Source organism: Oncorhynchus masou, unplaced genomic scaffold, assembly GCF_036934945.1.
Source record: "Oncorhynchus masou masou isolate Uvic2021 unplaced genomic scaffold, UVic_Omas_1.1 unplaced_scaffold_1404, whole genome shotgun sequence".
Classification (NCBI taxonomy): Eukaryota; Metazoa; Chordata; class Actinopteri; order Salmoniformes; family Salmonidae; genus Oncorhynchus; species Oncorhynchus masou.
In genome coordinates, this window is record NW_027003974.1 from 77,501 (window position 1) to 101,789 (window position 24,289).

The following is a 24,289-nucleotide window of genomic DNA, read 5'->3' on the forward strand; positions in this document are numbered from 1 at the left end:
CCTATTCCCTATCTAGTGAACTACTAGTGACCAGAGCCCTATTCCCTATATAGTGAACTACTAGTGACCAGAGCCTTATTCACTATATAGTGTTACTACTATAGACCAGAGCCCTATTCCCTATATAGTGAACTACTAGTAACCAGAGTCCTATTCCCTATCTAGTGAACTACTAGTGACCAGAGCCCTATTCCCTATATAGTGCACTACTAGTAACCAGAGTCCTATTCCCTATCTAGTGAACTACTAGTGACCAGAGTCCTATTCCCTACATAGTTAACTACTAGTGACCAGAGCCCTGTTCCCTATATAGTGAACTACTAGTGACCAGAGCCCTATTCCCTATATAGTGAACTACTAGTGACCAGAGCCCTATTCCCTATATAGTGAACTACTAGTGACCAGAGCCCTATTCCCTATATAGTGAACTACTACCAGAGTAATGTACTATATACGGTATGATGCATCGAGGATATTGACTGGGTTCTGGTAACACGGCCCATTGACCGGGTTCTGGTAACACGGGCCCATTGACCGGGTTCTGGTAACACTGTTTTTAGCCTCATTATTGTTATTTAATTTTATACTATTTAATATTTTTTAATGTACATTTTCTTACTTTATCTCTGCATTGTTGACACAGGGAGTCATTTGGGACACAGGGAGTCATTTGGGACACAGGGAGTCATTTGGGACACAGGGAGTCATTTGACACAGGGAGTCATTTGGGACGCAGGCGGTGTGTTACCTTGAGGAGGTCGAGGATCTTGACACAGAGCTCATAGTCAAAGTTCCCATAGCTGGAGTTGGTCATGTCATAGATGAATATTAAACCATCTCTCTGGGTGTCAACACTGGAGAGAGGAAGGGAGGGAGAGGGGAAGGGAGGGAGAGAGGAAGGGAGGGAGAGAGGAAGGGAGGGAGAGAGGAGGTGAGTTCTCTGTTATGTACATTAAAGGATTGAGAGGTGAAGGAGCGAGAGAGGGAAGAGAATAGGACTAATTAATGAGAGAGGGAGAGAATAGGACTAATTAATGAGAGAGAGAGAGAGAGAGAGAGAGAGAGAGAGAGAGAGAGAATAGGACTAATTAATGAGAGAGAGAGAGAGAATAGGACTAATTAATGAGAGAGGGAGAGAATAGGACTAATTAATGAGAGAGAGAGAGAATAGGACTAATTAATGAGAGAGAGAGAGAATAGGACTAATTAATGAGAGAGAGAGAGAATAGGACTAATTAATGAGAGAGAGAGAGAGAGAGAGAGAGAGAGAGAGAGAGAGAGAGAGAATAGGACTAATTAATGAGAGAGAGAGAGAGAGAGAATATGACTAATTAATGAGAGAGAGAGAGAGAGAATAGGACTAATTAATGAGAGAGAGAGAGAGAATAGGACTAATTAATGAGAGAGAGAGAGAGAATATGACTAATTAATGAGAGAGAGAATAGGACAAATTAATGAGAGAGAGAGAGAGAGAATAGGACTAATTAATGAGAGAGAGAGAGAATAGGACTAATTAATGAGAGAGAGAGAGAGAATAGGACTAATTAATGAGAGAGAAAATAGGACTAATTAATGAGAGATGGAGGAAGAGAATAGGACTAATTAAGGAGAGAGAGAGGAAGAGAATAGGACTAATTAAGGAGAGAGAGAGGAAGAGAATAGGACTAATTAATGAGAGAGAGAGAGAGAATAGGACTAATTAAGGAGAGATGGAGAGAATAGGACTAATTAAGGAGAGATGGAGAGAATAGGACTAATTAAGAGAGAGAGAGAGAATAGGACTAATTAAGGAGAGAGAGAATAGGACTAATTAAGGAGAGAGAGAGGAAGAGAATAGGACTAATTAAGGAGAGAGAGAGAGGAAGAGAATAGGACTAATTAAGGAGAGAGAGAGAGGAAGAGAATAGGACTAATTAAGGAGAGATGGAGAGAAAAGGACTAATTAAGGAGAGATGGAGAGAATAGGACTAATTAAGGAGAGATGGAGAGAATATGACTAATTAAGGAGAGAGAGAGAATAGGACTAATTAATGAGAGAGAGAATAGGACTAATTAAAGAGAGAATAGGACTAATTAAGGAGAGAGAGAAAGAATAGGACTAATTAAGGAGAGAGAGAGAGAGAATAGGACTAATTAAGGAGGGAGAGAGGAAGAGAATAGGACTAATTAAGGAGAGATGGAGAGAATAGGACTAATTAAGGAGAGAGAGAGAGAATAGGACTAATTAAGGAGAGAGAGAGAGAGAATAGGACTAATTAATGAGAGAGATGGAGAGAATAGGTCTAATTAATGAGAGAGAGAGAGAATAGGACTAATTAATGAGAGAGAGAATAGGACTAATTAATGAGAGATGGAGGAAGAGAATAGGACTAATTAAGGAGAGAGAGAGGAAGAGAATAGGACTAATTAAGGAGAGATGGAGAGAATAGGACTAATTAAGGAGAGAGGGAGAGAATAGGACTAATTAAGGAGAGAGAGAGAATAGGACTAATTAAGGAGAGAGAGAGAGAGAGAGAGAGAGAGAGAGAGAGAGAATAGGACTAATTAATGAGAGAGAGAGAGAGAATATGACTAATTAATGAGAGAGAGAGAGAGAGAGAGAATAGGACTAATTAATGAGAGAGAGAGAGAGAGAATAGGACTAATTAATGAGAGAGAGAGAGAGAATATGACTAATTAATGAGAGAGAGAGAGAATAGGACAAATTAATGAGAGAGAGAGAGAGAATAGGACTAATTAATGAGAGAGAGAGAGAATAGGACTAATTAATGAGAGAGAGAGAGAGAATAGGACTAATTAATGAGAGAGAAAATAGGACTAATTAATGAGAGATGGAGGAAGAGAATAGGACTAATTAAGGAGAGAGAGAGGAAGAGAATAGGACTAATTAAGGAGAGAGAGAGGAAGAGAATAGGACTAATTAAGGAGAGATGGAGAGAATAGGACTAATTAATGAGAGAGAGAGAGAGAATAGGACTAATTAAGGAGAGATGGAGAGAATAGGACTAATTAAGGAGAGATGGAGAGAATAGGACTAATTAAGGAGAGAGAGAGAGAGAATAGGACTAATTAAGGAGAGAGAGAATAGGACTAATTAAGGAGAGAGAGAGGAAGAGAATAGGACTAATTAAGGAGAGAGAGAGAGGAAGAGAATAGGACTAATTAAGGAGAGAGAGAGAGGAAGAGAATAGGACTAATTAAGGAGAGATGGAGAGAAAAGGACTAATTAAGGAGAGATGGAGAGAATAGGACTAATTAAGGAGAGATGGAGAGAATAGGACTAATTAAGGAGAGAGAGAGAATAGGACTAATTAATGAGAGAGAGAATAGGACTAATTAAAGAGAGAATAGGACTAATTAAGGAGAGAGAGAAAGAATAGGACTAATTAAGGAGAGAGAGAGAGAGAATAGGACTAATTAAGGAGGGAGAGAGGAAGAGAATAGGACTAATTAAGGAGAGATGGAGAGAATAGGACTAATTAATGAGAGAGAGAGAGAATAGGACTAATTAAGGAGAGAGAGAGAGAGAATAGGACTAATTAATGAGAGAGATGGAGAGAATAGGTCTAATTAATGAGAGAGAGAGAGAATAGGACTAATTAATGAGAGAGAGAATAGGACTAATTAATGAGAGATGGAGGAAGAGAATAGGACTAATTAAGGAGAGAGAGAGGAAGAGAATAGGACTAATTAAGGAGAGATGGAGAGAATAGGACTAATTAAGGAGAGAGGGAGAGAATAGGACTAATTAAGGAGAGAGAGAGAATAGGACTAATTAAGGAGAGAGAGAGAATAGGACTAATTAAGGAGAGAGAGAGAATAGGACTAATTAAGGAGAGAGAGAGAATAGGACTAATTAAGGAGAGAGAGAGAATAGGACTAATTAAGGAGAGAGAGAGAATAGGACTAATTAAGGAGAGAGAGAATAGGACTAATTAAGGAGAGAGAATAGGACTAATTAAGGAGAGAGAGAGAATATGACTAATTAAGGAGAGATGGAGAGAATAGGACTAATTAAGGAGAGAGGAAGAGAATAGGACTAATTAATGAGAGAGAGAGAGAATAGGACTAATTAAGGAGAGAGGGAGAGAAAAGGACTAATTAATGAGAGAGAGAGAGAATAGGACTAATTAAGGAGAGAGGGAGAGAAAAGGACTAATTAATGAGAGAGAGAGAGAATAGGACTAATTAAGGAGAGAGAGAGAATATGACTAATTAAGGAGAGAGGGAGAGAAAAGGACTAATTAATGAGAGAGAGAGAGAATAGGACTAATTAAGGAGAGAGAGAGAATATGACTAATTAATGAGAGAGAGAATAGGACTAATTAAGGAGAGATGGAGAGAATAGGACTAATTAATGAGAGAGAGAATATGACTAATTAAGGAGAGATGGAGAGAATAGGACTAATTAATGAGAGAGAGAGAGAATAGGACTAATTAATGAGAGAGAGAGAGAGAATAGGACTAATTAATGAGAGAGAGAGAGAGAGAGAGAGAGAGAGAGAGAATAGGACTAATTAATGAGAGAGAATAGGACTAATTAATGAGAGATGGAGGAAGAGAATAGGACTAATTAAGGAGAGAGAGAGAGAATAGGACTAATTAATGAGAGATGGAGAGAATAGGACTAATCAATGAGAGATGGAGGAAGAGAATAGGACTAATTAAGGCGAGAGAGAGGAAGAGAATAGGACTAATTAAGGAGAGAGAGAATAGGACTAATTAAGGAGAGAGAGAATAGGACTAATTAAGGAGAGAGAGAGAGAATAGGACTAATTAAGGAGAGATGGAGAGAATAGGAATAATTAAGGAGAGAGGGAGAGAATAGGACTAATTAAGGAGAGAGAGAGAATAGGACTAATTAAGGAGAGAGAGAGAATAGGACTAATTAAGGAGAGATGGAGAGAATAGGACTAATTAAGGAGAGATGGAGAGAATATGACTAATTAAGGAGAGATGGAGAGAATAGGACTAATTAAGGAGATATGGAGAGAATAGGACTAATTAAGGAGAGAGAGAGAATAGGACTAATTAAGGAGAGAGAGAGAATAGGACTAATTAAGGAGAGAGGAAGAGAATAGGACTAATTAAGGAGAGATGGAGAGAATAGGACTAATTAAGGAGAGATGGAGAGAATAGGACTAATTAAGAGAGAGAGAGAATAGGACTAATTAAGGAGAGATGGAGAGAATAGGACTAATTAAGGAGAGAGAGAGAATAGGACTAATTAAGGAGAGAGGAAGAGAATAGGACTAATTAAGGAGAGATGGAGAGAATAGGACTAATTAAGGAGAGAGAGAGAATAGGACTAATTAAGGAGAGAGGGAGAGAATAGGACTAATTAAGGAGAGAGAGAGAATAGGACTAATTAAGGAGAGATGGAGAGAATAGGACTAATTAAGGAGAGATGGAGAGAATAGGACTAATTAAGGAGAGATGGAGAGAATAGGACTAATTAAGGAGATATGGAGAGAATAGGACTAATTAAGGAGAGAGAGAGAATAGGACTAATTAAGGAGAGAGAGAGAATAGGACTAATTAAGGAGAGAGAGAGAATAGGACTAATTAAGGAGAGAGGAAGAGAATAGGACTAATTTAGAAGAGAGAGAATAGGACTAATTAAGGAGAGATGGAGAGAATAGGACTAATTAAGGAGAGAGAGAGAGAATAGGACTAATTAAGGAGAGATGGAGAGAATAGGACTAATTAAGGAGAGATGGAGAGAATAGGACTAATTAAGGAGAGAGAGAGAATAGGACTAATTAAGGAGAGAGGAAGAGAATAGGACTAATTAAGGAGAGAGAGAGAATAGGACTAATTAAGGAGAGAGAGAGAATAGGACTAATTTAGAAGAGGACTAATTAAGAGAAAGAGAATAGGACTAATTAAGGAGAGAGAGAGAATAGGACTAATTTAGAAGAGAGAGAATAGGACTAATTAAGGAGAGAGGGAGAGAATAGGACTAATTAAGGAGAGAGGAAGAGAATAGGACTAATTAAGGAGAGAGAGAGAGAATAGGACTAATTAAGGAGAGAGAGAGAATAGGACTAATTAAGGAGAGAGAGAGAATAGGACTAATTAAGGAGAGAGAGAGAGAATAGGACTAATTAAGGAGAGAGAGAGAATAGACTAATAAGGAGAAGAGAGAATAGGACTAATTAAGGAGAGAGAGAGAATAGGACTAATTAAGGAGAGAGAGAGAATAGGACTAATTAAGGAGAGAGAGAGAATAGGACTAATTAAGGAGAGAGAGAGAATAGGACTAATTAAGGAGAGAGAGAGAATAGGACTAATTAAGGAGAGAGAGAGAATAGGACTAATTAAGGAGAGAGAGAGAATAGGACTAATTAAGGAGAGAGAGAGAATAGGACTAATTAAGGAGAGAGAGAATAGGACTAATTAAGGAGAGACTAATTGGAGAGAATAGGACTAATTAAGGAGAGATGGAGAGAATAGGACTAATTAAGGAGAGAGAGAGAATAGGACTAATTAAGGAGAGATGGAGAGAATAGGACTAATTAAGGAGAGAGAGAGAATAGGACTAATTAAGGAGAGAGGAGAGAATAGGACTAATTTAGAAGAGAGAATAGGACTAATTAAGAGAGATGGAGAGAATAGGACTAATTAAGGAGAGAGAGAGAATAGGACTAATTAAGGAAGAGAGAGAATAGGACTAATTAAGGAGAGATGGAGAGAATAGGACTAATTAAGAGAGGAGAGAATAGGACTAATTAAGGAGAGAGGAAGAGAATAGGACTAATTAAGGAGAATAGGACTAATTGGAGAGAATAGGACTAATTAAGGAGAGATGGAGAGAATAGGACTAATTAAGGAGAGAGAGAGAATAGGACTAATTAAGGAGAGAGGAAGAGAATAGGACTAATTAAGGAGAGAGAGAGAATAGGACTAATTAAGGATTAAGGAGAGAGAGAGAGAATAGGACTAATTAGAAGGAGAGAGAAAGAGAATAGGACTAATTAAGGAGAGATGGAGAGAATAGGACTAATTTAGAGAGAGAGAATAGGACTAATTAAGGAGAGAGGGAGAGAATAGGACTAATTAAGGAGAGAGGAAGAGAATAGGACTAATTAAGGAGAGAGAGAGAATAGGACTAATTAATTAAGGACTAATTAAGGAGAGAGAATAGGACTAATTAAGGAGAGAGAGAGAATAGGACTAATTAAGGAGAGAGAGAGAGAATAGGACTAATTAAGGAGAGAGAGAATAGGACTAATTAAGGAGAGAGAGAGAATAGGACTAATTAAGGAGAGAGAGAGAATAGGACTAATTAAGGAGAGAGAGAGAATAGGACTAATTAAGGAGAGAGAGAGAATAGGACTAATTAAGGAGAGAGAGAGAATAGGACTAATTAAGGAGAGAGAGAGAATAGGACTAATTTAGGAGAGAGAGAATAGGACTAATTAAGGAGAGTGAGAGAGAATAGGACTAATTAAGGAGAGAGAGAGAATAGGACTAATTAAGGAGAGAGAGAGAATAGGACTAATTAAGGGGAGAGAGAGAATAGGACTAATTAAGGAGAGAGAGAGAATAGGACTAATTAAGGAGAGAGAGAGAATAGGACTAATTAAGGAGAGAGAGAGAATAGGACTAATTAAGGAGAGAGAGAGAATAGGACTAATTAAGGAGAGAGGAAGAGAATATGACTAATTAAGGAGAGTGAGAGAGAATACCTCTTACCTCTCGATGGCTTTGTCCAGCTGAAAGATGATGGCCTGCAGCACAGCCCTATGGGTAGTGACGTCAGAGCGGTGGAGACGAGCGGTGAACAGAGCCAGAGCAGCACCCTTTGCATCACGACCAGGCTGAAACACAGAGAGCTTTACCGTAAACACAGCATTCTAGCAAACCTTTACTGAGTCCTCATGACCTTTACTGTAAACACAACAGACCGTATTCTAGTAGATCCTTACTTCGTCCTCATGACCTTTACCGTAAACACAACAGACAGTATTCTAGTAGATCTTTACTGAGTCCTCATGACCTTTACTGTAAACACAACAGACCGTATTCTAGTAGATCTTTACTTCGTCCTCATGACCTTTACTGTAAACACAACAGACCGTATTCTAGTAGATCTTTACTTCGTCCTCATGACCTTTACTGTAAACACAACAGACCGTATTCTAGTAGATCTTTACTTCGTCCTCATGACCTTTACTGTAAACACAACAGACCGTATTCTAGTAGATCTTTACTTCGTCCTCATGACCTTTACTGTAAACACAACAGACCGTATTCTAGTAGATCTTTACTTCGTCCTCATGACCTTTACTGTAAACACAACAGACCGCATTCTAGTAGATCTTTACTGAGTCCTCGTGACCTTTACTGTAAACACAACAGAACGCATTCTAGTAGATCTTTACTGAGTCCTCGTGACCTTTACTGTAAACACAACAGACCGTATTCTAGTAGATCTTTACTGAGTCCTCATGACCTTTACTGTAAACACAACAGACCGTATTCTAGTAGATCCTTACTTCGTCCTCATGACCTTTACTGTAAACACAACAGACCGTATTCTAGTAGATCTTTACTGAGTCCTCATGACCTTTACCGTAAACACAACAGACCGCATTCTAGTAGATCTTTACTTCGTCCTCATGACCTTTACTGTAAACACAACAGACCGTATTCTAGTAGATCTTTACTGAGTCCTCATGACCTTTACTGTAAACACAACAGACCACATTCTAGTAGATCTTTACTGAGTCCTCATGACCTTTACTGTAAACACAACAGAACGCATTTTCTATCTCTTTTCTCACATCCTCCCTCTTCACTTCAGTCTTTCTATCCCTCCCTCCCTCCCCTTCTCGGTCTAATTGGTGAGGGTTTGTTCAGACAGCCCCATTCATCATCAGACAAACCCTCAGAGGGAAAGAAGAGGAAAGAGAGAAGAAGGAGTCAGACGGGAGGGCGAGAGGGCCTGCTGCCTGTCAGCTCACTCTTCTCTTTTTCCTCCTTCCTCTGCTCATAGACGGCAGCTTTTCCAGGAGAGAGAGAGAGGGAGGGGGAGAGAGAGAGAGGGAGGGTAGAGAGAGAGGGAGAGAGAGAGAGACAGAGGTACGGGCAACCAGCTCCCCTCCCAGTCAGGTACGGGCAACCAGCTCCCCTCCCAGTCAGGTACGGGCAACCAGCTCCCCTCCCAGTCAGGTACGGGCAACCAGCTCCCCTCCCAGTCAGGTACGGACAACCAGCTCCCCACCCAGTCAGGTACGGGCAACCAGCTCCCCTCCCAGTCAGGTACGGGCAACCAGCTCCCCTCCCAGTCAGGTACGGGCAACCAGCTCCCCTCCCAGTCAGGTACGGGCAACCAGCTCCCCTCCCAGTCAGGTACGGGCAACCAGCTCCCCTCCCAGTCAGGTACGGGCAACCAGCTCCCCACCCATTCAGGTACGGGCAACCAGCTCCCCTCCCAGTCAGGTACGGGCAACCAGCTCCCCTCCCCGTCAGGTACGGGCAACCAGCTCCCCTCCCAGTCAGGTACGGGCAACCAGCTCCACACCCAGTCAGGTACGGGCAACCAGCTCCCCACCCATTCAGGTACGGGCAACCAGCTCCCCACCCAGTCAGGTACGGGCAACCAGCTCCCCACCCAGTCAGGTACGGGCAACCAGCTCCACACCCAGTCAGGTACGGGCAACCAGCTCCACACCCAGTCAGGTACGGGCAACCAGCTCCACACCCAGTCAGGTACGGGCAACCAGCTCCACACCCAGTCAGGTACGGGCAACCAGCTCCCCTCCCAGTCAGGTACGGGCAACCAGCTCCACACCCAGTCAGGTACGGGCAACCAGCTCCACACCCAGTCAGGTACGGGCAACCAGCTCCACACCCAGTCAGGTACGGGCAACCAGCTCCACACCCAGTCAGGTACGGGCAACCAGCTCGTCACCCAGTCAGGTACGGGCAACCAGCTCCACACCCAGTCAGGTACGGGCAACCAGCTCCCCTCCCAGTCAGGTACGGGCATGAAGAGATGAAGAGGGAGACCGACACGGGTGGTGATGAAGAGGGAGACCGACACGGCACATGCTCAGATCAAACACACCTCTGGAATGCCTAATCATTTTAAAGATGGGTCAGAGAACCAGGTGTTTTAATGCCGTAATCGGGGCGGCAGGGTAGCCTAGTGGTTAGAGCGTTGGACTAGTAACCGGAAGGTTGTAAGTTCAAACCCCCGAGCTGACAAGGTACAAATCTGTCGTTCTGCCCCTGAACAGGCAGTTAACCCACTGTTCCTAGGCCATCATTGAAAATAATAATTTGTTCTTAATGAACCTAGTTAAATAAATGTTTAAAAATCAGTTTAATTTCAAATTATTACTGTGTACTGTGCACGTATTCAAAAATAACATTTTTTTGTTTCTCTAAAATCATTGTCACCATGATTAATCATAAAAATCTGAATTAAAATAACAAAAAGCTAAAAGTTAAAATTCAACGAAATGTGAGATCACCAGCCTCTATCATGTGACCACATTGATACGCCGTGATCTATTGGCAGGTAAAGAAATGGGCTCATGGAACACACAGCCTATTGGCCAATGCTGCAGTAGGCCCTTCCATGGAACACACAGCCTATTGGCCAATGCTGCAGTAGGCCCTTCCATGGAACACACAGCCTATTGGCCAATGCTGCAGTAGGCCCTTCCATGGAACACACAGCCTATTGGCCAATGCTGCAGTAGGCCCTTCCATGGAACACACAGCCTATTGGCCAATGCTGCAGTAGGCCCTTCCATGGAACACACAGCCTATTGGCTAATGCTGCAGCAGGCCCTTCCATGGAACACACAGCCTATTGGCCAATGCTGCAGTAGGCCCTTCCATGGAACACACAGCCTATTGGCTAATGCTGCAGTAGGCCCTTCCGTGGAACACACAGCCTATTGGCCAATGCTGCAGCAGGCCCTTCCATGGAACACACAGCCTATTGGCCAATGCTGCAGTAGGCCCTTCCATGGAACACACAGCCTATTGGCCAATGCTGCAGTAGGCCATTCTATTGCACTTTCACACCGAGGATCTCTGATTATCGAGGGGGAAATTATTAGAAAGATTGTTCAAAAAGCTTACTGTGAAGAACTATAGTTTTAATATATTATCATTCGCAATGGAGGTACAACATTTAAAAAACAAGCACTTTCCTACATTTCGACACAGCAGGCCAGGAACTTCTATTCGTGTTCAGGCATGTGCGCTCCCTCAACAGGATCAGGGCAGAGAAACCAGACACATGCTCCCTCAACCGCTCAGGGCAGAGAAACCAGACACATGCCCCCTCAACATGATCAGGGCAGAGAAACCAGACACATGCTCCCTCAACCGCTCAGGGCAGAGAAACCAGACAAATGCTCCATCAACCGCTCAGGGCAGAGAAACCAGACATGCTCCATCAACCGCTCAGGGCAGAGAAACCAGACACATGCTCCATCAACGCTCAGGGCAGAGAAACCAGACACATGCCCCCTCAACGTGATCAGGGCAGAGAAACCAGACATCTGCTCCCTCTCAACATGATCAGGGCAGAGAAACCAGACACATGCTCATTGCTCACATTTGACATCTCGTAAATGATAGTTATGAAATAAACCAAAAGTGTGGCATCACTCCAGTATCCCTGTCTCCTTCCCCCTATACATATCTACCTCCATCACTCCAGTATTCCTGTCTCCTTCCCCCTATAGATATCTACCTCCATCACTCAGGTATCCCTGTCCCCTTACCCCTATACATATCTACCTCCATCACTCCAGTATCCCTGTCTCCTTACCCCTATACATATCTACCTCCATCACTCCAGTATCACTGTCCCCTTCCCCCTATACATATCTACCTCCATCACTCCAGTATCCCTGTCTCCTTCCCCCTATAGATATCTACCTCCATCACTCAGGTATCCCTGTCTCCTTACCCCTATACATATCTACCTCCATCACTCCAGTATCCCTGTCCCCTTCCCCCTATACATATCTACCTCCATCACTCCAGTATCCCCGTCTCCTTCCCCCTATACATATCTACCTCCATCACTCCAGTATCCCTGTCTCCTATACATATCTACCTCCATCACTCCAGTATTCCTGTCTCCTTCCCCCTATACATATCTACCTCCATCACTCCAGTATCCCTGTCTCCTTCCCCCTATACATATCTACCTCCATCACTCCAGTATCCCTGTCTCCTATACATATCTACCTCCATCACTCCAGTATCCCTGTCTCCTATACATATCTACCTCCATCACTCAGGTATCCCTGTCTCCTTCCCCCTATACATATCTACCTCCATCACTCCAATACCCCTGTCCCCTTCCCCCTATACATATCTACCTCCATCACTCCAGTATCCCTGTTCCCTTCCCCCTATACATATCTACCTCCATCAACCTAGTATCCCTGTCCCCTTCCCCCTATACACATCTACCTCCATCACTCCAGTATCCCTGTCTCCTTCCCCTATACATATCTACCTCCATCACTCCAGTATCCCTGTCTCCTTCCCCCTATACATATCTACCTCCATCACTCCAGTATCCCTGTCTCCTTCCACCTATACATATCTACCTCCATCACTCCAGTTTCCCTGTCTCCTTACCCCTATACATATCTACCACCATCACTCCAGTATCCCTGTCTCCTATACATATCTACCTCCATCACTCCAGTATCCCTGTCTCCTTCCCCCTATACATATCTACCTCCATCACTCAAGTATCCCTGTCTCCTTCCCCCTATACATATCTACCTCCATCACTCCAGTATCCCTGTCTCCTTCCCCCTCTACATATCTACCTCCATCACTCCAGTATCCCTGTCTCCTTCCCCTATACATATCTACCTCCATCACTCCAGTATCCCTGTCCCCTTCCCCCTAAACATATCTACCTCCATCACTCCAGTATCCCTGTCCCCTTCCCCCTAAACATATCTACCTCCATCACTCCAGTATCCCTGTCTCCTTCCCCCTATACATATCTACCTCCATCACTCCAGTATCCCTGTCTCCTTCCCCCTATACATATCTACCTCCATCACTCCAGTATCCCTGTCTCCTTCCACCTATACATATCTACCTCCATCACTCCAGTTTCCCTGTCTCCTTACCCCTATACATATCTACCACCATCACTCCAGTATCCCTGTCTCCTATACATATCTACCTCCATCACTCCAGTATCCCTGTCTCCTTCCCCCTATACATATCTACCTCCATCACTCCAGTATCCCTGTCCCCCTCCCCCTATACATATCTACCTCCATCACTCCAGTATCCCTGTCTCCTTCCCCCTATACATATCTACCTCCATCACTCCAGTATCCCTGTCTCCTTCCCCCTATACATATCTACCTCCATCACTCCAGTATTCCTGTCTCCTTCCCCCTATAGATATCTACCTCCATCACTCAGGTATCCCTGTCCCCTTACCCCTATACATATCTACCTCCATCACTCCAGTATCCCTGTCTCCTTACCCCTATACATATCTACCTCCATCACTCCAGTATCACTGTCCCCTTCCCCCTATACATATCTACCTCCATCACTCCAGTATCCCTGTCTCCTTCCCCCTATAGATATCTACCTCCATCACTCAGGTATCCCTGTCTCCTTACCCCTATACATATCTACCTCCATCACTCAGGTATCCCTGTCTCCTTACCCCTATACATATCTAACTCCATCACTCCAGTATCCCCGTCTCCTTCCCCCTATACATATCTACCTCCATCACTCCAGTATCCCTGTCTCCTATACATATCTACCTCCATCACTCCAGTATTCCTGTCTCCTTCCCCCTATACATATCTACCTCCATCACTCCAGTATCCCCGTCTCCTTCCCCCTATACATATCTACCTCCATCACTCCAGTATCCCTGTCTCCTATACATATCTACCTCCATCACTCCAGTATCCCTGTCTCCTATACATATCTACCTCCATCACTCAGGTATCCCTGTCTCCTTCCCCCTATACATATCTACCTCCATCACTCCAATACCCCTGTCCCCTTCCCCCTATACATATCTACCTCCATCACTCCAGTATCCCTGTTCCCTTCCCCCTATACATATCTACCTCCATCAACCTAGTATCCCTGTCCCCTTCCCCCTATACACATCTACCTCCATCACTCCAGTATCCCTGTCTCCTTCCCCCTATACATATCTACCTCCATCACTCCAGTATCCCTGTCTCCTTCCCCCTATACATATCTACCTCCATCACTCCAGTATCCCTGTCTCCTTCCCCCTATACATATCTACCTCCATCACTCCAGTATCCCTGTCCCCTTCCCCCTATACATATCTACCTCCATCACTCCAGTATCCCTGTCTCCTTCCCCCTATACATATCTACCTCCATCACTCCAGTATTCCTGTCTCCTTCCCCCTATAGATATCTACCTCCATCACTCAGGTATCCCTGTCCCCTTACCCCTATACATATCTACCTCCATCACTCCAGTATCCCTGTCTCCTTCCCCCTATACATATCTACCTCCATCACTCCAGTATCCCTGTCTCCTTCCCCCTAAACATATCTACCTCCATCAACCTAGTATCCCTGTCCCCTTCCCCCTATACACATCTACCTCCATCACTCCAGTATCCCTGTCTCCTTACCCCTATACATATCTACCTCCATCACTCCAGTATCCCTGTCCCCTTCCCCCTATACATATCTACCTCCATCACTCCAATACCCCTGTCTCCTTCCCCCTATACATATCTACCTCCATCACTCCAGTATCCCTGTCCCCTATACATATCTACCTCCATCACTCCAGTATCCCTGTCTCCTTCCCCCTATAGATATCTACCTCCATCACTCAGGTATCCCTGTCTCCTTACCCCTATACATATCTACCTCCATCACTCCAGTATCCCCGTCTCCTTCCCCCTATACATATCTACCTCCATCACTCCAGTATCCCTGTCTCCTTACCCCTATACATATCTACCTCCATCACTCCAGTATCCCTGTCTCCTTCCCCCTATACATATCTACCTCCATCACTCCAATACCCCTGTCCCCTTCCCCCTATGCATATCTACCTCCATCACTCCAGTATCCCTGTCTCCTTCCCTCTATACATATCTACCTCCATCACTCCAATACCCCTGTCCCCTTCCCCCTATACATATCTACCTCCATCACTCCAGTATCCCTGTCTCCTTCCCCCTATACATATCTACCTCCATCACTCCAGTATCCCTGTCCCCTATACATATCTACCTCCATCACTCCAGTATTCCTGTCTCCTTCCCCCTATACATATCTACCTCCATCACTCCAGTATCCCTGTCCCCTTCCCCTATACATATCTACCTCCATCACTCCAGTATCACTGTCACCTAACATACATATCTACCTCCATCACTCCAGTATCCCTGTCTCCTTCCCCCTATACATATCTACCTCCATCACTCCAGTATCCCTGTCCCCTTCCCCTATACATATCTACCTCCATCACTCCAGTATCACTGTCACCTAACATACATATCTACCTCCATCACTCCAGTATCCCTGTCTCCTTCCCCCTATACATATCTACCTCCATCACTCCAGTTTCCCTGTCCCCTTCCCCCTATACATATCTACCTCCATCACTCCAGTATCCCTGTCCCCTTCCCCCTATACATATCTACCTCCATCACTCCAGTATCCCTGTCTCCTTCCCCCTATACATATCTACCTCCATCACTCCAGTATCCCTGTCCCCTTCCCCCTATACATATCTACCTCCATCACTCCAATATCCCTGTCACCTTACCCCCTATACATATCAACCTCCATCACTCCAGTATCCCTGTCTCCTTCCCCCTATACATATCTACCTCCATCACTCCAGTATCCCTGTCTCCTATACATATCTACCTCCATCACTCCAGTATCCCTGTCCCCTTCCCCCTATACATATCTACCTCCATCAATCCAGTATCCCTGTCCACTATACATATCTACCTCCATCACTCCAGTATCCCTGTCTCCTTCCCCCTATACATATCTACCTCCATCACTCCAGTATCCCCGTCTCCTTCCCCCTATACATATTTACCTCCATCACTCCAGTATCCCTGTGTCCTTCCCCCTCTACATATCTACCTCCATCACTCCAGTATCCCTGTCTCCTTACCCCTATACATATCTACCTCCATCACTCCAGTATCCCTGTCTCCTATACATATCTACCTCCATCACTCCAGTATCCCTGTCCCCTTACCCCTATACATATCTACCTCCATCACTCCAGTATCCCTGTCTCCTTCCCCCTATACATATCTACCTCCATCACTCCAGTATCCCTGTCTCTAAACGCCTATACATATCTACCTCCATCACTCCAGTATCCCTGTCCCCTTCCCCCTATACATATCTACCTCCATCACTCCAGTATCCCTGTCCCCTATACATATCTACCTCCATCACTCCAGTATCCCTGTCTCCTTCCCCCTATACATATCTACCTCCATCACTCCAGTATCCCTGTCTCTAAACGCCTATACATATCTACCTCCATCACTCCAGTATCCCTGTCCCCTTCCCCCTATACATATCTACCTCCATCACTCCAGTATCCCTGTCCACTATACATATCTACCTCCATCACTCCAGTATCCCTGTCTCCTTCCCCCTATACATATCTACCTCCATCACTCCAGTATCCCTGTCCCCTTCCCCCTATACATATCTACCTCCATCACTCCAGTATCCCTGTCTCCTAACCCCCTATACATATCTACCTCCATCACTCCAGTATCCCTGTCCCCTTCCCCCAATACATATCTACCTCCATCACTCAAGTATCCCTGTCTCCTTCCCCCTATACATATCTACCTCCATCACTCCAGTATCCCTGTCCCCTTCCCCCTAAACATATCTACCTCCATCACTCCAGTATCCCTGTCTCCTTCCCCCTATACATATCTACCTCCATCACTCCAGTATCCCTGTCTCCTTCCCCCTATACATATCTACCTCCATCACTCCAGTATCCCTGTCTCCTTCCACCTATACATATCTACCTCCATCACTCCAGTTTCCCTGTCTCCTTACCCCTATACATATCTACCACCATCACTCCAGTATCCCTGTCTCCTATACATATCTACCTCCATCACTCCAGTATCCCTGTCTCCTTCCCCCTATACATATCTACCTCCATCACTCAAGTATCCCTGTCTCCTTCCCCCTATACATATCTACCTCCATCACTCCAGTATCCCTGTCTCCTTCCCCTCTACATATCTACCTCCATCACTCCAGTATCCCTGTCTCCTTCCCCCTATACATATCTACCTCCATCACTCCAGTATCCCTGTCCCCTTCCCCCTAAACATATCTACCTCCATCACTCCAGTATCCCTGTCCCCTTCCCCCTATACATATCTACCTCCATCACTCCAGTATCCCTGTCTCCTTCCCCCTATACATATCTACCTCCATCACTCCAGTATCCCTGTCTCCTTCCCCCTATACATATCTACCTCCATCACTCCAGTATCCCTGTCTCCTTCCACCTATACATATCTACCTCCATCACTCCAGTTTCCCTGTCTCCTTACCCCTATACATATCTACCACCATCACTCCAGTATCCCTGTCTCCTATACATATCTACCTCCATCACTCCAGTATCCCTGTCTCCTTCCCCCTATACATATCTACCTCCATCACTCCAGTATCCCTGTCCCCCTCCCCCTATACATATCTACCTCCATCACTCCAGTATCCCTGTCTCCTTCCCCCTATACATATCTACCTCCATCACTACAGTATCCCTGTCTCCTTCCCCCTATACATATCTACCTCCATCACTCCAGTAACCCTGTCTCCTTACCCCTATACATATCTACCTCCATCACTCCAGTATCCCTGTCCCCTTCCCCCTATACATATCTACCTCCATCACTCCAGTATCCCTGTCCCCTTCCCCCTATACATATCTACCTCCATCACTCCAGTATCACTGTCCCCTTCCCCCTATACATATCTACCTCCATCACTCCAGTATCCCTGTCTCCTTCCCCCTATAGATATCTACCTCCATCACTCCAGTATCCCTGTCTCCTTACCTCTATACATATCTACCTCCATCACTCCAGTATCCCTGTCCCCTTCCCCCTATACATATCTACCTCCATCACTCCCAAATAATATGGATCTTGTAAATTTATCAAAATGGCCAGTAAACCAAATTCTTCCCTGGTCACGTTGTCCGGGCGCAACATTTTCCTAAAGAAAACCCTAACACGTGTACACACACACACACACACACACACACAGAGGCCTCACCAGGACGGTGAACTTTCCGCTGAGCAGTTCAGAACGGAGAGGTTCCTCTTCTGGGTTAATGTTGAAGATGCCCTCCTTAATCCTCGTGTTCTGATTGGACGAATCACAGACATACAGGTCAAGGGTCAACCATTAGCACATTCTGGCATAGGTGGGAATTTACAGTGTATGTCGGGGACTAGACACAAAAATGCTCTCTCTCTCTCTCTCACACACACACACTCTCTGTCACTCTCTCTCTCTGTCTCTCTCTCTGTCACACACACACACACTCTCTGTCACTCTCTCTGTCTCTCTCTCTGTCACACACACACACAAACTCTCTGTCACTCTCACTCTCTGTCTCTCTCTCTGTCACTCTCTCACACACACACACACACACAGCGTCTGGTCCCTCTCTGTACCTTGTATGCCTGGAAGAGGTCTATTGCTCGGGAGACATCAAACTTGCGCGCCATGAGGAATTTGACGGCGGTCGGCTGAGAGACCAGAGCTGCACTGTGGGGATGTTCCCTGCTACGCACCTCAGTCAGGAACTCCTCCACCGCCTGGGGACAGATGGAGGGGCGGTGGGGTTAGAGGGCGGTGGGGTTAGAGGGGCGGTGGGGTTAGAGGGGCGGTGGGGTTAGAGGGGCGGTGGGGTTAGAGGGGCGGTGGGGTTAGAGGGCGGTGGGGTTAGAGGGGCGGTGGGGGAGGGGGGCGGTGGGGGAGGGGCGGTGGGGAGGGGCGGTGGGGAGGGGCGGTGGGGTTAGAGGGGCGGTGGGGTTAGAGGGCGGTGGGGTTAGAGGGGCGGTGGGGTTAGAGGGGCGGTGGGGGAGGGCGGTGGGGGAGGGGCGGTGGGGGGGGCGGTGGGGTTAGAGGGGCGGTGGGGTTAGAGGGGCGGTGGGGTTAGAGGGGCGGTGGGGTTAGAGGGGCGGTGGGGTTAGAGGGGACGGTGGGGTTAGAGGGGACGGTGGGGTTAGAGGGGACGGTGGGGTTAGAGGGGACGGTGGGGGAGGGGTGGTGGGGTTAGAGGGGACGGTGGGGGGAGGGGTGGTGGGGGAGGGGTGGTGGGGTTAGAGGGGACGGTGAGGGGGGGGTGGTGGGGGAGGGGTGGTGGGGGAGGGGTGGTGGGGTTAGAGGGGACGGTGGGGGAGGGGTGGTGGGGTTAGAGGGGACGGTGGGGGAGGGGTGGTGGGGGAGGGGTGGTGGGGTTAGAGGGGACGGAGGGGGGAGGGGGTGGTGGGGTTAGAGGGGATGGTGGGGGGAGGGGTGGTGGGGGAGGGGTGGTGGGGTTAGAGGGGACGGAGGGGAGGGGTGGTGGGGGAGGGGTGGTGGGGAGAGGTGGTGGGGGAGAGGTGGTGGGGGAGGGGTGGTGGGGTTAGAGGGGACGGTGGGGGAGGGGGAGGGGTTAGAGGGGACGGAGGGGGATGGTGGGGGGAGGGGACGGTGGGGAGGGGACGGTGGGGGAGGGGTGGTGGGGTTAGAGGGGACGGTGGGGGAGGGGTGGTGGGGTGGTGGGGGAGGGGTGGTGGGGGAGGGGTGGTGGGGTTAGAGGGGATGGTGTGGACGGAGGGACGGTGGGGGGGGTGGTGGGGTTAGAGGGGACGGTGGGGGAGGGGACGGTGGGGGAGGGGTGGTGGGGGTTAGAGGGGACGGTGGGGGAGGGGGTGGTGGGGTTAGAGGGGACGGTGGGGGAGGGGTGGAGGAGAGGGGAATATTGGGGGAGAGAGAGTGAGGGTGGGGTTGAGGTTGGAGAGAGAGAGGCAGGGAGAGAACAGTGTGAGGGTGGGGTTGAGGTTGGAGAGAGAGAGAGGCAGGGAGAGGACAGAGTGAGGGTGGGGTTGAGGTTGGAGAGAGAGAGGCAGGGAGAGAACAGTGTGAGGGTGGGGTTGAGGTTGGAGAGAGAGGCAGGGAGAGAACAGTGTGAGGGTGGGGTTGAGGTTGGAGAGAGAGAGGCAGGGAGAGGACAGAGTGAGGGTGGGGTTGAGGTTGGAGAGAGAGAGGCAGGGAGAGAACAGTGTGAGGGTGGGGTTGAGGTTGAGAGAGAGAGAGGCAGGGAGAGGACAGTGTGAGGGTGGGGTTGAGGTTGGAGAGAGAGGCAGGGAGAGGACAGTGTGAGGGTGGGGTTGAGGTTGGAGAGAGAGGGGCAGGGAGAGGACAGAGTGAGGGTGGGGTTGAGGTTGGAGAGAGAGGCAGGGAGAGGACAGAGTGAGGGTGGGGTTGAGGTTGGAGAGAGAGAGGCAGGGAGAGGACAGAGTGAGGGTGGGGTTGAGGTTGGAGAGAGAGAGGCAGGGAGAGGACAGAGTGAGGGTGGGGTTGAGGTTGGAGAGAGAGAGGCAGGGAGAGGACAGTGTGAGGGTGGGGTTGAGGTTGGAGAGAGAGGCAGGGGGAGAGGACAGTGTGAGGGTGGGGTTGAGGTTGGAGTGAGAGAGGCAGGGAGAGGAGAGTGTGGGGTTGAGGTTGGAGAGAGAGAGGCAGGGAGAGGACAGAGTGAGGGTGGGGTTGGAGAGAGAGGCAGGGAGAGGACAGAGTGAGGGTGGGGTTGAGGTTGGAGAGAGAGAGGAAGGGAGAGGACAGAGTGAGGGTGGGGTTGAGGTTGGAGAGAGAGAGGCAGGGAGAGGACAGAGTGAGGGTGGGGTTGAGGTTGGAGAGAGAGAGGAAGGGAGAGGACAGAGTGAGGGTGGGGTTGAGGTTGGAGAGAGAGAGAGGCAGGGAGAGGACAGAGTGAGGGTGGGGTTGAGGTTGGAGAGAGAGAGGAAGGGAGAGGACAGAGTGAGGGTGGGGTTGAGGTTGGAGGAGAGAGGCAGGGAGAGGACAGAGTGAGGGTGGGGTTGAGGTTGAGAGAGAGAGGAAGGGAGAGGACAGAGTGAGGGTGGGGTTGAGGTTGGAGAGAGAGAGAGGCAGGGAGAGGACAGAGTGAGGGTGGGGTTGAGGTTGGAGAGAGAGAGGAAGGGAGAGGACAGAGTGAGGGTGGGGTTGAGGTTGGAGAGAGAGAGAGGCAGGGAGAGGACAGAGTGAGGGTGGGGTTGAGGTTGACGTTGGAGGGAGAGAGAGAGAGAGAGAGAGAGAGAGGGAGAGGACAGAAGAGAGGTTGGGGACAGAGTGAGGGTGGGGTTGAGGTTGGAGAGAGAGAGGCAGGGAGAGGACAGAGTGAAGGTGGGGTTGAGGTTGGAGAGAGAGAGGCAGGGAGAGGACAGAGTGAGGGTGGGGTTGAGGTTGGAGAGAGAGAGGGAGGGAGGGAGAGGACAGTGTGAGGGTGGGGTTGAGGTTGAGAGAGAGGGAGGGAGGGAGAGGACAGAGTGAGGGTGGGGTTGAGGTTGGAGAGAGAGAGGCAGGGAGAGGACAGTGTGAGGGTGGGGTTGAGGTTGAGAGAGAGAGGCAGGGAGAGGACAGAGTGAGGGTGGGGTTGGGGTTGACGTTGGAGAGAGAGGGAGGGAGAGGACAGAGTGAGGGTGGGGTTGAGGTTGGAGAGAGAGGGAGGGAGGGGACAGTGTGAGGGTGGGGTTGGGGTTGACGTTGGAGAGAGAGAGGCAGGGAGAGGACAGAGTGAGGGGCTAGGTTAACCAACTTGTCCTGCGTTGCATATAATCAATGCGGTGCCTGTTAATTTATCATTGAATCACAGCCTACTTTGCCAAACGGGTGATGATTTAACAAAAGCACAATCGTTGCACAAATGTACCTACTTTTAAATAAAGGTTAAATTAAATTTTAAAAACCTAACCATAAACATGAATTAATTTATTAAAATTGATACACAGAAGTATATCTTTTTTAAACCTGCATATTTAGTTCAAATAAATTCATGTCAGCAGGCAATATTAACCAGGTGAAATTGTGTCACTTCTCTTGCGTTCATTGCAGGCAGAGTCAGGGTGTGTGCAACAGTTTGCAAAGAGCCAGGCGTCCCAAACTAATTTGCCAGAATTGCACCTAATTAAGACATAACATTGAAGGTTGTGCAATGTAACAGCAATATTTAGACTGAGGGTTGTCACACATTCGATAATGTGTGACATTCGGTTCCGTATTTCACTGAAAGAATAAACGATTTGTTTTCGAAAAATGATAATTTCCAGATTTGACCATATTAATGACCAAAGGCCCATATTTCTGTGTTTATTATATTATAATTAAATCTATGATTTGATGTCTGACTGAGCGGTGGTAGGCAGCAGCAGGCTCGTAAGCATACATTCAAACTTTACTGCGTTTGCCAGCAGCTCTTAGCAATGCTTGACTGGCTGGCAATACTAAAGTGCCTATAAGAACATCCAATAGTCAAAGGTATATGAAATACAAATGGTACAGAGAGAGAAAGTCAACGAGTCATAATTCCTATAATAACTACATCCTACAGGAACTTAAACGTTAGCTTCTTTACATGGCACATATTGCACTTTTACTTTCTTCTCCAACACTGCGTTTTTGCATTATTTAAACCAAATTGAACATGTTCCATTATTTATTTGAGACTAAATATATGTTATGTATTATATTAAGTTAAAATAAAAGTGTTCATTCAGTATTGTTGTAATTGTCATTTTTACACAAACATATACATACAAATCAGCAGATGATATCGGCTTTTTTTGGTCCTCCAATAATCGGTACAGCCCTACGTCATGTGCGTGAACTTTAAACTTCCAACTATATCCAGTGACGTCAGCGGATATTCAACAAAAACATCCGTTTCCCGACACTTGACAACGGATTGGACCAACTCCTTCCAACAACCAATTTTGGCGAAGGAGTAACATACGAATGTCCCTAGAAAAAAAACTTACCCTAAAAAAACGTTAACTCCCGTTACAAATGCACGTTAATAAGTGGCAACATGATTCATATAGCACATAATGAGTGTTGCTCGTTAGCTGGAGTAGTTGCATTAAAATAACTAACTCAGAGATGAGAGGACCGAGCAATTCGTAGCTACTAGCTTAGGGCCCTAAGCTACTCGTCTACTGTTGGCAATGTAGTTTAATTAAATAAAGCATTAACTATGGCAGTGTGGTCGAGCATCGACTATTTTATATCTGACAGCGGCTCTTTCGGGTTGTGTAACGTTAACCAGCAATCCCGCCAGCCAGTTGAACGACGAAAACAAACGTTTTACTAGGAACTTGAGAGCAAATTCTGTGAACCGACTGTCGAAAAATAGATAGTGATCAGGCATATTAACTATGACTGAGACCAAACAGTACTCAGAAAGCAAACATGTCACTGGACGTATAAAAAACAACCTTGTACTGCCATGTTTAACATCTGAAAGGAAATCGTATAAGGCTCAAATGAAGCAGAACATTTCCATGTTAGTCTTACTATAGTTACCTAGGTAGGAAGCCAAAGAGGACGTGTGTCAACACGGGTCTTCCTCCCCGGCCTAACGTTTAGCTATCGCATGGTAGCCATCTGCGTTCAATAAGTTATTCAAAAATAATAATAATAATAATATGGGTAACAAAATAGGAAATCTAAGCAGTGAGATGTAACTATGTCAGCCAACGCATCCAGACGACAGTGTTCAGCAGCAAGCTAATAGTAGCATGCTAGCGGCTGTCATAATATATGTAACGGGACCAAGGATATTTACGAGACAGTATCCTCACCAAGGACAACGTTGACCCTTACAACCTCACTAGACATTTGGGTTTATTGTTAACATAACTCTTTTTTGTTTGTTGATGAAATCGAGAGCACTACGGTAATTAAAAAAACCAAGTTCTTACCAGTTCCTCCTGACTCGTCAAGGCTTCCGCCATCTTGAAGCCTCACGTCAACGTCGTTTCGACGTGCTCGTTCACGACGCAGAAGACCGAGTGCGGCGGCGGCGGCGCGGTTGTCACGAGTTACCACAGACGCAAAGTCAAAATACGATAAACATATCGCATTTTTTTTAAATTTAAATAAATGTATGAAAAAAATAGCTTTTAGGTAATAATTTAAGGGTTCGTGTTAAGCAGAAGGATAGCAGTGTG

General features: G+C 46.4%; 1 pseudogene; it reads right to left on the reverse strand.

The window, feature by feature from the left end:
• LOC135530639 (tyrosine-protein phosphatase non-receptor type 9-like) overlaps nucleotides 1-24,126 on the reverse strand; it is a 58,758-nt pseudogene extending 34,632 nt beyond the window's left edge.
• Nucleotides 24,127-24,289: the final 163 nt, after the last annotated feature.